Source organism: Sus scrofa, chromosome X (assembly GCF_054392235.1).
Source record: "Sus scrofa isolate SSC_HxYL_T2T_F1_AM1 chromosome X, Sscrofa_HxYL_maternal_Yorkshire_Landrace_v2.0, whole genome shotgun sequence".
Taxonomy (NCBI): domain Eukaryota; kingdom Metazoa; phylum Chordata; class Mammalia; order Artiodactyla; family Suidae; genus Sus; species Sus scrofa.
The window spans coordinates 50,312,792-50,326,736 of record NC_139401.1 but is presented as its reverse complement, the minus strand read 5'-3'; positions in this window follow the sequence as shown (position 1 = coordinate 50,326,736).

The following is a 13,945-nucleotide window of genomic DNA, read 5'->3' as shown; positions in this document are numbered from 1 at the left end:
TAGCGCTGGGAACTATGTCTAGTCACTTATGATGGAGCATGATAATCTGAGAAACAAGAATCTATACATGTATGTGTAACTGGGTCACCAGGCTGTACAGTAGAAAAAAAATAATGTATTTGGGAAATAAAAAAAAATTTTAAGGGGCAAAGAACAAGAAGAACATAAACCTATATACATTTGAAAAGATGTCAAATATGTGATATTAAGTGAAAAAGGCATTTGCAAAGGAGTATATATGGTAACACCCTGTTTTGATTAAAATTTCCTGCTATTAGCAGAGAAAATATATGAAGAATAATGTATATCAAACTATTGAAAATAGTTAATTGGGGATTTGAGATTATGAGGGACCTTTCACTTTGTACATTAAATGTGTACGTTATTCAAATTTTTATATGAATATCACTTTATAATCAGAAGAAAAATTGAAAATGTAAATATATATATTTGCTTTTTAGGGCCACACCCGCAGCATACGGAGGTTCCCAAGCTAGGGGTCCAATTGGAGCTACAGCTGCCAGCCTATGCCACAGGCATAGCAATGCAGGATCTCAGCTGCATCTGCGACAGCTCATGGTAACATCAGATCCTTAGCCCACTATAGAGAGGCCAGGATCAAACCCACAACCTCATGGTTCCTAGTCAGATTTGTTTCCGCTGCGCCACAATGGGAGCTACAAAAATGTATATTTTTAAACATTCTAAACTTCACATCCTTTACTAGTCAGGGTCCTTGAATGGAAACATCAGGAATGGCTTTGGTTAACTGTAGAGAAAATGAAATTACTGGAAAGTGTGGCAGAGCCATTTACTGTTTGCTTGAATATCCATGTGCTCCCCCACATTTCCAGTCCTCTTAGCATTAGATGGGACCATGTGACTAGTTCTGGCCAATGGGCTGTGCATTTAAGAACTAGTGCTCAATCCTGCTCTCTCTTCCTCTTCTTCTTCTTTTTTTTTTTTTTTTTTCGTCTTTTTGCCTTTTCTAGGGCCGCTCCCACAGCATATGGAAGTTCCCAGGCTAGGGGTCGAATCGGAGCTGTAGCCGATGGCCTAAGCCAGAACCACAGCAATGCGGGATCCGAGCCCCGTCTGCGACCTACACCACAGCTCACAGCAATGCCAGATCCTTAACCCACTGAGCAACAAGGCCAGGGATTGAACCTGCAACCTCATGGTTCCTAGTCGGATTCATTAACCACTGAGCCACAACGGGAACTCCCTGCTCTCTCTTCTTCTGATATGGCAACCAGGGAGCCTCAGGTGCTAGATGAGACAGTCACAAGGTGTCAGCCTGTGTTCCTGAGTTACCTCTTGGAAAGGAGCTGTCTTGAAAAGCCACTGGACTGGCAGTAGATTTTACATGAGCAAGAAATAAACTTGTACGTATTAAGTCCTTGAGACTTGGGGGTTATTTAACATCAAAGCATAAGCCACCCTACCATGATTAACAGAAAAGGGCATAAGATAATCCATGGATCCATGAGAGGCCTGGAGAACCAGGCAGGGTCAGGAACCAAGTGGCATGATATGACACAGCGAAGATTTGCTGCTGGAATTATTTGATAGGATGACACTGTTGCCTTCACTACCAACAGCTGATATTACTACTGACCAATCTTTTAACTCCTTGACTTAATTGAAACTTGCCTCACTCCCTGAAAAACAGAAATCTACTCAATCTGCCATCCTCTAGCCAATAATGTCCTCAGGCACATGTCTTGTTGTCCTTCCATCACAGCCCCAACCCTGGATGAATACAATTATCCACTTTCTCTATGTCAATCCTAGGCCAATATAATTGCTCAGACAGGAGCCCCTAAAGAGTCATGGGCCCCAAACCTCTACTAGGTCCATTAGGCTGTATGGCAATTCTGTTTCCCTGCCAAGTTCTCCAAGACTCCATGGGCAGTTTTGCTAAATACCCATTTCCTCAGCCCTCCCACATTTTCTCCTCTCTTTCCCCCTCATTTCGCCTTCTACCACACTTAAAACAGAAAACTCCAAACAGCAATGTTTTCAACTCCTTGCCACAAACTACCTGCAAATTCATGAGCATCCCCACCTGACCTATCCTTGACCTTTCCCTGATGTCACAGGTGCCCTTTTTCTTGTTGAGTAGTTTTTCCACTGGAGTTCTGTGCCCCCATTCCCTTCTACATTCTCAGGAAACGTGATCCCTTCTGTACCTTCAGCCTTTCTCTTTATTAGACTTGGCCTTTAAACATATTCAAGTATCTCGAATTTGAAAAAAAATCTTTGCTTCTTATAAGGTCAAAATTAAATTTACCATGTGACCTAGCAATTCCACTCCTAGGTGTCTACACAAGAGAAATGGAAACATATGTCCACACAAAGACTTGTACTTGAATGTTCATAGCAACATTACTCAGAATACCAAAAGTTGGAAACAACCCAAATGTCATTCAGCTGGTGAATGCATTTAAACAAAATGTGGTATATACAATTCAATAATAAAAAGCAACAAAGTACTGATACATAATACACCATGAACAAATCTCAGAAATATTATGCTCAGTGAAAGAAGCCAAATTCAAAAGAATACATACTGTATGGGGTCATTTATATGAAATTACTCCCCGCCCCCCAAAAAAGGGAAAATCTAGAGGGACAGGAAATAGTGTTTTTCTGGGACTGGGAGCAGGTTAGGGAGAGACTGTAAATGGACACAAGGGATCTTGTTGGAATGAAATGTTCTAAAAGTGAATTGTAGCAATGTTGGTACAACTCTGTAAACAAGCTAAAATTCATTAAATTGTAAACTTAAAGCTGGTGGATTTTAAGCTGTATGATTATACTTCAATAAGGACGTTTAAAAACAAAAACATTTACTTATCCACTTATCACTCTCTAGCTTCTGCCCTAAATCTCTATCTCTGTCACGGAAATCAGCTTGAGGACATGGATTGCACCCTTATCCATGCTTCCTGTTCACTCTTTTTCTTATTTATTTTCTCTGGTCACTTCTTAGCTCTTGCATTTTGCCTTCCACTCCTTCCTTCTTAACTCATTGTAATTAGACATCCACCCCAACCACTCCATGTCCTCTGCTAAAGTACCAGTGATCATATCGCTAAATCTTGTTGTTGGATTTCAGACTTTGTTTTGTATAATATTTGGCATGTTGACCCCTCCTTCCATTTGGAAGATGATTTGGTTTCTGTGACATCACACTCTCCTGGTTCTACTCTTTAATCTTAGGCCACTACTTCTTGGTCCCTTTTGTGGGCCCCTCTTCCTCTGCCCTTTTTTAAAATGTTTGTGTCTGATAATATTATGTCCAAGGCTAAGAGAGCAGATCTTAAAAGTCCTAATCACGAGAGAAAAATTTGAAACTATGTGTGGTGATGAATGTTAACTAGACTTATTGTGATAATTTCACAATATGTACATATATCAAATCATTATGTTGTATACCTGAAATTAATATTGTAATATGTCAATTATATCTCAATTTTATAAAAGAAAAAAATCATGGAGAACTGTACTGAGTTTCTGATTTTTTTAAAGGGCTGCACCTGCAGCATATGGACGATCCCAGGATAGGGGTTGAATCAGAGCTACAACTGCCGGCCTATGCTACAGCCACAGGAATGTGGGATCCAAGCCACATCTGCGACCTACACCACAGCCTCACAGCAACACCAGATCCTTAACCCACTGAGTGAAGCCAGGGATTGAACCCACGTTCTCATGGATACTAGTTGGATTCATTTCTGCTGTGCCACAATGGGAGGTTCTTTAAAAAACTAAAAATACAGTTACTATATGATTCAGTAATCACACTCTTGGGCACATAACCAGAGAAAACAATAATTAAAAATAATACATGCACCACAATGTTCATAGCAGCATTATTTACCATAACCAAGACATGAAAGCAACATAAATGTCCATCAACAAATGAATGGATAAAGAAGACATGGTACATATATACAATGGAATATTACTCAGGCATAAAAAAGAATGAAATAATGCCATTTGCAGCAACATGGATGGATCTAGATTATCATACTAAGTGAAGTAAATCAGACAGAAAAACAAATATCATATGATATTGCTTATATGTGGAATCTAGAAAAATGATACAAATGAACTTATTTACAAAACAGAAATAGACTCACAGACACAGAACTCCTCCCCCTTTCTCCTTTGGTAACTTGGTAATGTGTGTATGTTTGGAATTAACATACACACATTATACATATAAAATAAAAAAATAAAAATTAAAAAAAAAAAACAGGAGTTCCCGATGTGGTGCAGTGGTTAACGAATCTGACTAGGAACCATGAGGTTGCAGGTTCAGTCCCTAGCCTTGCTCAGTGGGTTAATGATCCGGCGTTGCCGTGAGCTGTGGTGTAGGTTGCAGACGTGGCTCGGATCCCGTGTTGCTGTGGCTCTGGCGTAGGCTGGTGGCTATGGCTCCGATTGGACCCCTAGCCTGGGAATCTCCATATGCCGCGGAAGTGGCCCAAGAAATAGCGAAAATAAATAAATAAAATATATAAACTTGGGTGTTCCTTTGTGGCTCAGTGGTAACGAACCTGACTAGTATCCATGAGGATATGGGGTCAATCCCTGGCCTCGCTCAGTGGGTTAAGAATCCAGTGTTGCCATGAGCTGTGGTGTAAGCAGGCTGCTAGAGCTCCAACTCAACCCCTAGCCAGGGAACTTCCATATGCCATGGATGTGGCCCTAAAAATATAAGAAAATGAATTATCTGCTAGAGACCAGCTATTCTTGAGAACAAGATGGATGACAAACTTTTCTCCAAACTTACGCTTACAAAAATGCCTTGGTCCAAAATAAGGCTATTAATTCATATGTAATAGCTGCTGAACCCTTTTCCAAAAGGACATTACTCCAAATCTTACTATCTACTATCTATAGCTCCAACTCCAAGAATTTTGCAGTGATAGCCTTTCCTCTCCATCTACCTTGCAACTCCTTCTGGATATGCTACAAGCTATGAACTAGATGGTATATCAAACCATAATTCCCACACTATATTATACAATGGGGCAAAGATGCAGAAAGGGGATGGAAATAAATTACACACACACAGCAAGGAAGGAAATTAGGAGAATGGTTATAGTCTTTGTTACTGAAACTAGTCCAGAGGCCATACCTGGGTTTCTGACTTCCCATTCTCTCTCTTGAATCCATGTACACCCCTTCCCTTTAACTAGCACCTTAGCTGTTCATGCTTATTTGCTTGGTAGGGTGAGTCCCTTGGTGGTCCTGCATGTGTATTGCTACTGTATTCCTTGGATAATCTTTATCACTGGATATGATATTGATAAAGACACCAAGACGATTACCAGGGACTCATATACTCAAATACAGAAGGAAGATTAAGCCCTGCTCCAATGGGTCCAGCAATCTTGAGCATGCCTTATAGGAGTAAGTTGTGCATCGGGCTCCTAAGAGACCCTAGAAGTTGCCTCCACAAGGATTGTGTACAATCTGAGCTCCTGGAGGTCATACCTCTATTGGCTTGCTGTAATCTGCATTGAACTTTTGCCACTGGACATGGCAGTGCTAGGGTCACCCAGTGAACCCCTGGGATCCAGACATGCTCTTCCCTACCCCATTTTGTAGCAGACTCCCTATTTCTCCTTGATAATTGAGATCACTCATCCCAGCCACATAGTAAACATCCCTTTTTTCGCCTATTGGTTCAATGTCATGAGGAGCTCCAAATGGCCAGGTGGAAGTTTCAACATTCTGTGGGTCAAATTTTTGCAATAGTTTAACTAAGTGAAGTGATGAGAAGTGTCAACATCAAAGATCTTGATGTAGGACAGGTGGCTGGGCCAGCCCAAGCAGGAGCAAGGGAAACTCGGAGGCTGACAGTGGTGGGGGTGCCCTTTTGGTTATTTCCCAGTTACTCCCCCAGACCCAATCTCCACCCATATCCATCCTGCTTTGTGGCTAAGGACACTTATGTCTTTGCTAATTTATCTTTAGTTTACCCATTGAGTATGCCATCTGTTTTTCGATGGCATTAAGATTGACAAAGAGAGTGAGTGAGATTGAAAATTGAATCTGTGAGTAAAGGAAAGAGTGGGTGAATGTAATGTGAGTAAATGCATGAATTAATTAGTAAATAAGTGTGAATGAAGGAACGACTGAATAAGTTGATCAGTAACATTTTCCTATTTATTCTGCTAAGGGAAGTAGAGACCACACTCACTTTCCTCTGTAATCACCACAGAGAATGGAAGGGCAATGGGAGGACAGTGTGAAGGGCAGGCTGCCCCCAGGGGAGAGCATCTCAGGTCCTGCAGGCCAGAGTGCCAACCTTGCTTCAAACCTCATCTTGTGGTATTGGAAGTCCTTACTGGCTACAGCAGAATCACTATGTGAGCTATCAAGAATACAGAATCTAAGACCCTACCCTCCTGGAATTGCTTCTCTAACTTGAGGAGGGATCCAGGAATCTGTGTTTTAACCCATTTGTGGGTGAACTTGATGTGCAGTCAGATTGGATAACCACTGATCTGGGCTACACACCTTCACTGAGAGGAGTGGATAGGCCCAGGGAAATCACTTATATCATGTGCCACCCTCACCAAACTGTTTAGCCTAATTTGACCCTGCTGTTCCAGAGAGACAGTGTGGAATGTGGAGAGGAGAGAGAGACAGACACAGACCTGGGTTCAAACCCCAGCTTTGATCTTCTCCTAAGGTGGGTCAGCAGGCAAATCCCTCACTTACTCTGTTTCACTTTTCCCATCTGTATAATGGGGACATGCAATCTATGGCAAGGACCATTGGGAGAATTGGAGAAAATTCCTCCCTGAAAATCACTGGTACCGAGTAATGAAGACTTGATGATAATTGCAATCATTAGCATTATTGAGCACTTACTAAAATGCAAGTATGGTCCCTAATGCTTTACATCAACAATCTCATTGAATCCCCACACACATTATTTATGAAAGATGAGCTATTATCATTCCTGTGCTACAGATTAGGAGACTGAGGTTTAAAGAGTGTGAATAACTTGTCCAGGGGCCCCAGGCAGCAGCAGAGAACTGGGCCCACAAACAGCATCTGAGTCCTTGGAGCCTGCACTGTTAAACACTAAGCTATAAATGGCAGGTCCTTCCCCTTAAAGGTTAAAACAGAAGGTAGAGCCAATCAAAGGCAAAGATCTCTGAAGGGGGAAGCCAAGAGAATGTATGCAAGCAGGCGCCTCAGAGAGTGTAGGAGCTTAGTTTGCCCCTAAGCTTCCTGACAGCTGTAGCAGGAAGAAGTAGGGTAGCAAAATTCCCTAGTTTCAATTTTCTGGATAAAAGGCGGCACATAGATATGTCTAAACCGACATTTGTCTCAGACTAAAATTCCAGAGGACTTATCTTGTGGCCAGCTCAGCAAACATCTGGGACCAGAAATTCATTTGTAATTTCATGAAACATTAAAGAGCCTTATTTATACACATGATTGAGCATCTCCCTCTGAAGACAGAGGGATATGTGAAATTCTATCCCAAGTCTCCACAGCACTTTTGCCAAACCTCTTTTCTCCTCAGCCCTCTCACACCTCCACCTGCATCGAAAGTAAGACACCAAAAAAAATTTCCTCCTACTGCATCGAAAGTAAGACACCAAACAAAAATTTCCTCAATTCCTTGCCATAAACTACCTACAAGTTCATGAACATCCCCACTTGTTCTCTCTCACTCCTTCCCCCATCACAGTGAAAGAGTTGCCCTTTTTCCTACTGACTTATCCTTCAAACAGTGTTTTGTGTCCTATTGCCTGCTATCTTATCAGGAAACCTGATCAGTGAATTACCTCTCTCCCTCCTGTATTTTCAGCCTCTAATTTTTCTTCTGACTCAGCCTTTAAACATGTTTGAGTTTCTTACATCTTAAAAAAAAAACAAAAAACAAAAAACAAAAACTGTGCCAAGACATAGAGTCCACCACCATGATGGCAGAGTAAGGGCAGAGTAAGGAACTCCATGGACCCACTTCCCAGCATACAAGCAATATCAATGAAAATAATTTTTAAAAAGCAACCATTTTAAATCTCTGAAAATTGTCCTAAAGGCATACACCAAAGGAAGCATTTATTTAAAAAATCTATTAAAACTTGGTAACAATAACAATCTATGGCTTTCAAAGCCATGACCCACTCCCTCTTTCCCCCTTCCCCCAATCAGATTGAAGGAAGCTCCACTGTGGGTGGGTGTGACCAAAAAATGACGCTCCTGCTCTCATCAGAATCCAGCCAACTATTACCATATCTCACGTAGAGGAGCAGGCCACAGCACTTCTCATCCCTTCCAACACCGCATTGAAGAGATGAGCACAGTCAAGAGGCAGTGGGATCCCTTCCTCTACGTAGCTCTACCTAGGGCAGAGGCTCTACCCCAGGAATGACAGGCCAAGAATACAGATGACCCATTCAACCTTAACCAAGCTCACTAATAGGGCAAAGGTTCCACACTGAGAGAAGCAAGTTGAGAAGACAAAGGTCTACTGACCAGTTCAGCACTGATTTGTGGCTGTCCATAGGAAAAAAGCTCCAGAGCTCTCTCCAAAGGAAGTAACTTTATTTGAAACAGAGTATGGGGAAGTTCAAACTTAAGAACACTCCATATGATATCACTTATAACTGGAATCTAATATCCAGCACAAATGAACATCTCCTCAGAAAAGAAAATCATGGACTTGGAGAAGAGACTTGTGGCTGCCTGATGGGAGAGGGAGGGAGTGGGAGGGATCGGGAGCTTGGGCTTATCAGACACAACTTAGAATAGATTTACAAGGAGATCCTGCTGAATAGCATTGAGAACTATGTCTAGATACTCATGTTGCAACAGAAGAAAGGGTGGGGGAAAAAACTGTAATTGTAATGTATACATGTAAGGATAACTTGATCCCCTTGCTGTACAGTGGGAAAATAAAAAAAAATATTTAAAAAAAATTAAAAAAAAAAGAACACTCCTGAAAATAATAGTTTCTCTTAATTAAGAGTAGCAAGCTAAATCATAGGCCAGTTAGTTTGCCAAAAAGAACCAGGGAAATATATGCTGGAATCATAACAAAACTCAAAGTCTCACCTCAAAAAATATCCATACACAAAACTGACTGGAACAGAATGTGGAGCAAATTATATTCCAGGACATTACAAAAATACTAGAGCAATCAGCCAATAATTAGTAGAGACTGACAACTGTGTGTGATATAAAACGAGATATTTTAACAGAGAGATCAGGGGAAGAGATAGTCAAAATGAACCCTGCTAAAACCACTGTCATCCCATGGTAACTGTGCACATGCCCAAGGCTGAGAACCCTAAGGAGCAACACCAGAGTTTTACGCTGTAGGGAAATAGCCTTCATTAAAGTAGTTTAGCCAAGTCACTAAAAAATAAATGTAAAAAAAGTAGGGACTTGAACAGATATTTGTAGCCAATATTCATAGCAGCATTATTCAAAACAGCCAGAAGCTGTGAACAACCCAAATGTCCATTAACAGAAGAATGGATAAACAAAATGTGGTATATATAATGGAATATTATTCAGCTTTAAAAGGGAATGAGATTCTGATACGTACTACAACATGGATGAAGCTTGAAAACATGCTAAGTGAAATAAGCCAGACACAAAATGATAAATATTGTACAGTTCCACTTATATGAGATGCCTAGAGTAGTCAAATTAAAAAAACAGAAAGTATAATGGTGGTTACTAGGGGATGAGTGGGAGAGGGGCATGGGGAGTTGTTTAATGGGTACAGAATTTTAGTTTGGGATGATAAAAAAGTTCTGGAGTCAGATAAGATGATGTTTGCACAACAATGTGAATATACTTAATCCTACTGAATTATACATTTAAAATGACTTAAGTGGTGAGGTGTAAGTTATGTACTATATTTTACCACAATTTTTTAAATGGGCAAAGGCTTTGAATATGTATTTTGCCAAAGATGTACAAATGGCCAATAAGCACATAAAAAGATGCTCAAAATCATTAACTATTAGGACAATATAATTTTGTAGTAAGTTTTAAAATATGGGAGTGTAGTCCTCCAAATTTGTTCTTCTTTTGCAAATGTTTTGATTTTTCTGTGTCCTTTGTGTTTCCATAAGAATTTTACAATAATTTTATCATTTTTGCAAAAAAAAAAAGCAACTGGGATTTTAATAAGGGTTACAATGAATCTGTAGATGGATTTGGGGAGTTTGCCATCTTAATGATCTTAAAGCTTCTAATCTATGAACATGGTATGTCTTTCCATTTATTAGATCTGCTTAACTTCTCTCAACAACGTTTTATAGATTTCACTGTAGAAGTTTTGCTCTCTTTTCCTTTTTACTGCTGTGCCTGCAGCATATGGAAGTTCCCCAGCGAGGGCTCGAATCGGAGCTGCAGCTGGGACCTATGCTACAGCCATGGCAACACCGGATCTTTAACCCACTGAGCCAGGCTAGGGATCAAAAATGCATCCTCACAAAGACAACATCAGGTCCTTAATCCACTGAGCCACAACAGAACTCCAAATTTTCTCCTTTTTAGCTTTGTTCCTATTTTATTCTTTCTTTCTTTCTTTCTTTTTTTTTTTTTTTTTTTTTTTGTCTTTTTAGGGCCATACCCACAGCATATAGATGTTCCTAGGCTAGGGGTTGAATTGGAGCTGTACCTGCTGGCCTACACCAGAGCCATAGCAACGCCAGATCCTTAACCCACTGAGCAAGGCTAGGGATCGAACCTGCATCCTCATGGATGCTAGTCAGATTCGTTTCTGCTGAGCCACAACTGGAATTCCCTTATTTTATTCTTTTTGATCATGTTGTAAATGTAATTTTACAATTACTCTCCTTTTTGAATTGTTCATTGTTAGTGAATAAGAAATAGAATTGATTTTTGTTCTTGTATCTGCAACCATGCTGAAATGCATTATCTATAATAATTTTTATTGATTCCTTAGGATTTTCTATATGTCAGATCATATCTTTTGTGAATAGAGATGTTCCTTCCTTTTCTTTTTTCTTTTTTCTTTCTTTTTTTCTTTTCTTTTTTTTTTTTTTCTTTTCTTTTTTTTTTTTTTTTTTTTTTTTGTCTTTTCTAGGGCCGAACCCGCGGCACATTGTGGTTCCCAAGCTAGGGGTCCAATGGGAGCTACAGCTGCCAGCCTACGCCAGAGCCACAGCAACGCAAGATCCGAGCCAAGTCTGCGACCTACACCACAGCTCAGGGCAACACCAGATCCTTAACCCACTGAGTGAGGACAGGGATTGAACCCATAACCTCACAGTTCCTAGTCAGATTCGTTAACCACTGAGCCACAACAGGAACTCCTATCCATTCATCTTAATGGATACTGAGGTTGTTCAATATCTTGGCTATTATGAATAATTAACAGGGGTGTACAGATATCTCTTAAAGGCAGTAATTTCATTTCCTTCAAATATATAACCAAAAGTGGGATTGCTGGATGATATGGTAGTTCGATTTTTTTTTTTTTTGTCTTTTTTCTATTTCTTGGGCCGCTCCCACAGCATACGGAGGTTCCCAGGCTGGGGGTCTAATCGGAGCTGTAGCCACCTGCCTACGCCAGAGCCACAGCAACGCAGGATTCGAGCCGCGTCTGCAAACTACACTGCAGCTCACGGCAATCCTGGATCTTTAACCCACCAAGTAAGGGCAGGGACCAAACCCAAAACCTCATGGTTCCTAGTCGGATTCGTTAACCACTCTGGTAGTTCGATTTTAAAATTTTTGAGGACCTTCCATTCTGTTGTCCATAGTGGCTGCACCAACTTACACTTCTAGCAACAGTGCATGTGTTCCCTTTCTCCATATTTTTGCCAACATTTGTTATCTCTTGTCTTTTTGACAGTAGCCATTAAAACAGGTATGAGGCAGATTTGATTTGCATTTCCCTGATGATCAGTTGCGCACGTTTCTTAAATCTGTTAGTCATTTGCGTGTCTTCTTTGGAAAAATGTCTATTCAGATCCTCTGACCATTTTTTTTTTTCTTCTTTGGGGCCATACCCATGGCATATGGAGGTTCCAGGCTCGGGGTCAAATCGGAGCTGTAGCTGCTGGCCTATACCACAGGCACAGCAATGCCAGATCCGAGCCACTTCTGCGACCTACACCACAGCTCACCACAACACTGGATCCCAGACCCACTGAGCCAGGCCAGGGATCAAACCTGCGTCCTCATGGATCCTAGTCAGATTTGTTTCCACTGCGACACAGTAGGAACTCCCCTCTGACCATTTTTAAAATAAGATTATTATTATATTAAGTTGTATGAGTTCCCAATATAATTTCTTCATTACTCAATGAGTTTTGTTACATTTATAGTTGTATAACGATCGCCACAACCCAATTTTATAGCATTTCCATCCCAAAACCCCAGCACATCCCCCCACCCCCCAACCTGTCTCATTTTCCCTATACATTTTGGATATTAACTTGTTATCAGGTAGGTGGTTTGAATTTTTTTCTCCCATTTGGTAGGTTGCCTTTTCATTTTATTGATAGCTTTCTTTGCTATACAGACACTTCTAAGTTTGATATAGTCCCACTTGTTTGTTTTTGTTTTTATTCCATGTGCTATTGGTGACATATCAAAAAATCATTGCCAAGAATAATGTCAAGGAGATTTTTCCCAATGCTTTCTTCTAGGAGTTTTATGGTTTCAGGTCTTACATTTAAATCCTTAATCCATTTCAAGTTAATTTTTTTTTTGTCTTTTTGCTATTTCTTGGGCTGCTCCCGCGGCATATGGAGGTTCCCAGGCTAGGGGTCCAATCGGAGCTTTAGCCGCCAGCCTATGCCAGAGCCACAGCAACATGGGATCCAAGCCACGTCTGCAACCTACACCACAGCTCACGGCAACACCGGATCCTTAACCCACTGAGCAAGGCCAGGGATCGAACCCGCAACCTCATAGTTCCTAGTCAGATTCGCTAACCACTGAGCCATGACGGGAACTCCTCAAGTTAATTTTTGAGTGGTAGAAGATAGGGTTTCAATATCATTCTTTTGAATGTGAATATCCAGTTTCCACAACCCCATTTATTGAAGTGTTTCCCTCTTGAGTATTCATGGCATTCCTGTCAAAGAATTAGTTGACTGTGTATATGTTGTATGTTTCTGGGCTTTTTATTTTGTTCCATTGGTCTATGTATCTGTCTATATCCCAGTACCATGCTGTTTTCATTACTACAGCTTTTAAAATAGTTTGATCACAAAGTGTGATGCCTCTAGCTTTATTCTTCCTCAAGATTGCTTCAGATATTCAGGGACTTTTATGGTTCCATGTAAATATTAAATTTTTTTCCTATTTCTGTGAAAAACGCCATTGGAATTTGGTAGAGGTTGAATTGAACCTTAGATTAATTTATGTAGTATAGACATTTTAGCAATACTAATTCTTCCAGTCCATGAGCATAGAATATCTTTCTATTTATTTGTATCTTAAATTTCTTTCATCAATATCCTGTAATTTTTAGTGTACAGATCTTTTACCACCTTGGTTAAATTTATTCCTGAGTGGTTTTTTGATGCTATTGTGAATGGAATTTTTTTTCTTCTTCAGGTATTTTGTTGCTTCTGTATAGAAATGCAACTGATTATTGTATGTTGATTTTGTATCCTGCAATGTTACTAAATTCATTTTATATATATGAATTTTTTATATATATTCATTTTATATATATGAATATAAATATATATTTGCTTTTTAGGGCCGCACCTTCAGCAATGGAGGTTCCCAGGCTAGGGGTCAAATCAAAGCTGCAGCTGCTGGCCTTCACCACAGCCATAGCAACAGGGGATCTGAGCTGCACCTGTGCCCTAAGCCACAGCTCACAGCAATGCCGGATCCTTAACCCACTGAGCAAGGTCAGGGATTGAACTAGCATATTCTTGGATACTATTTGGGTTCA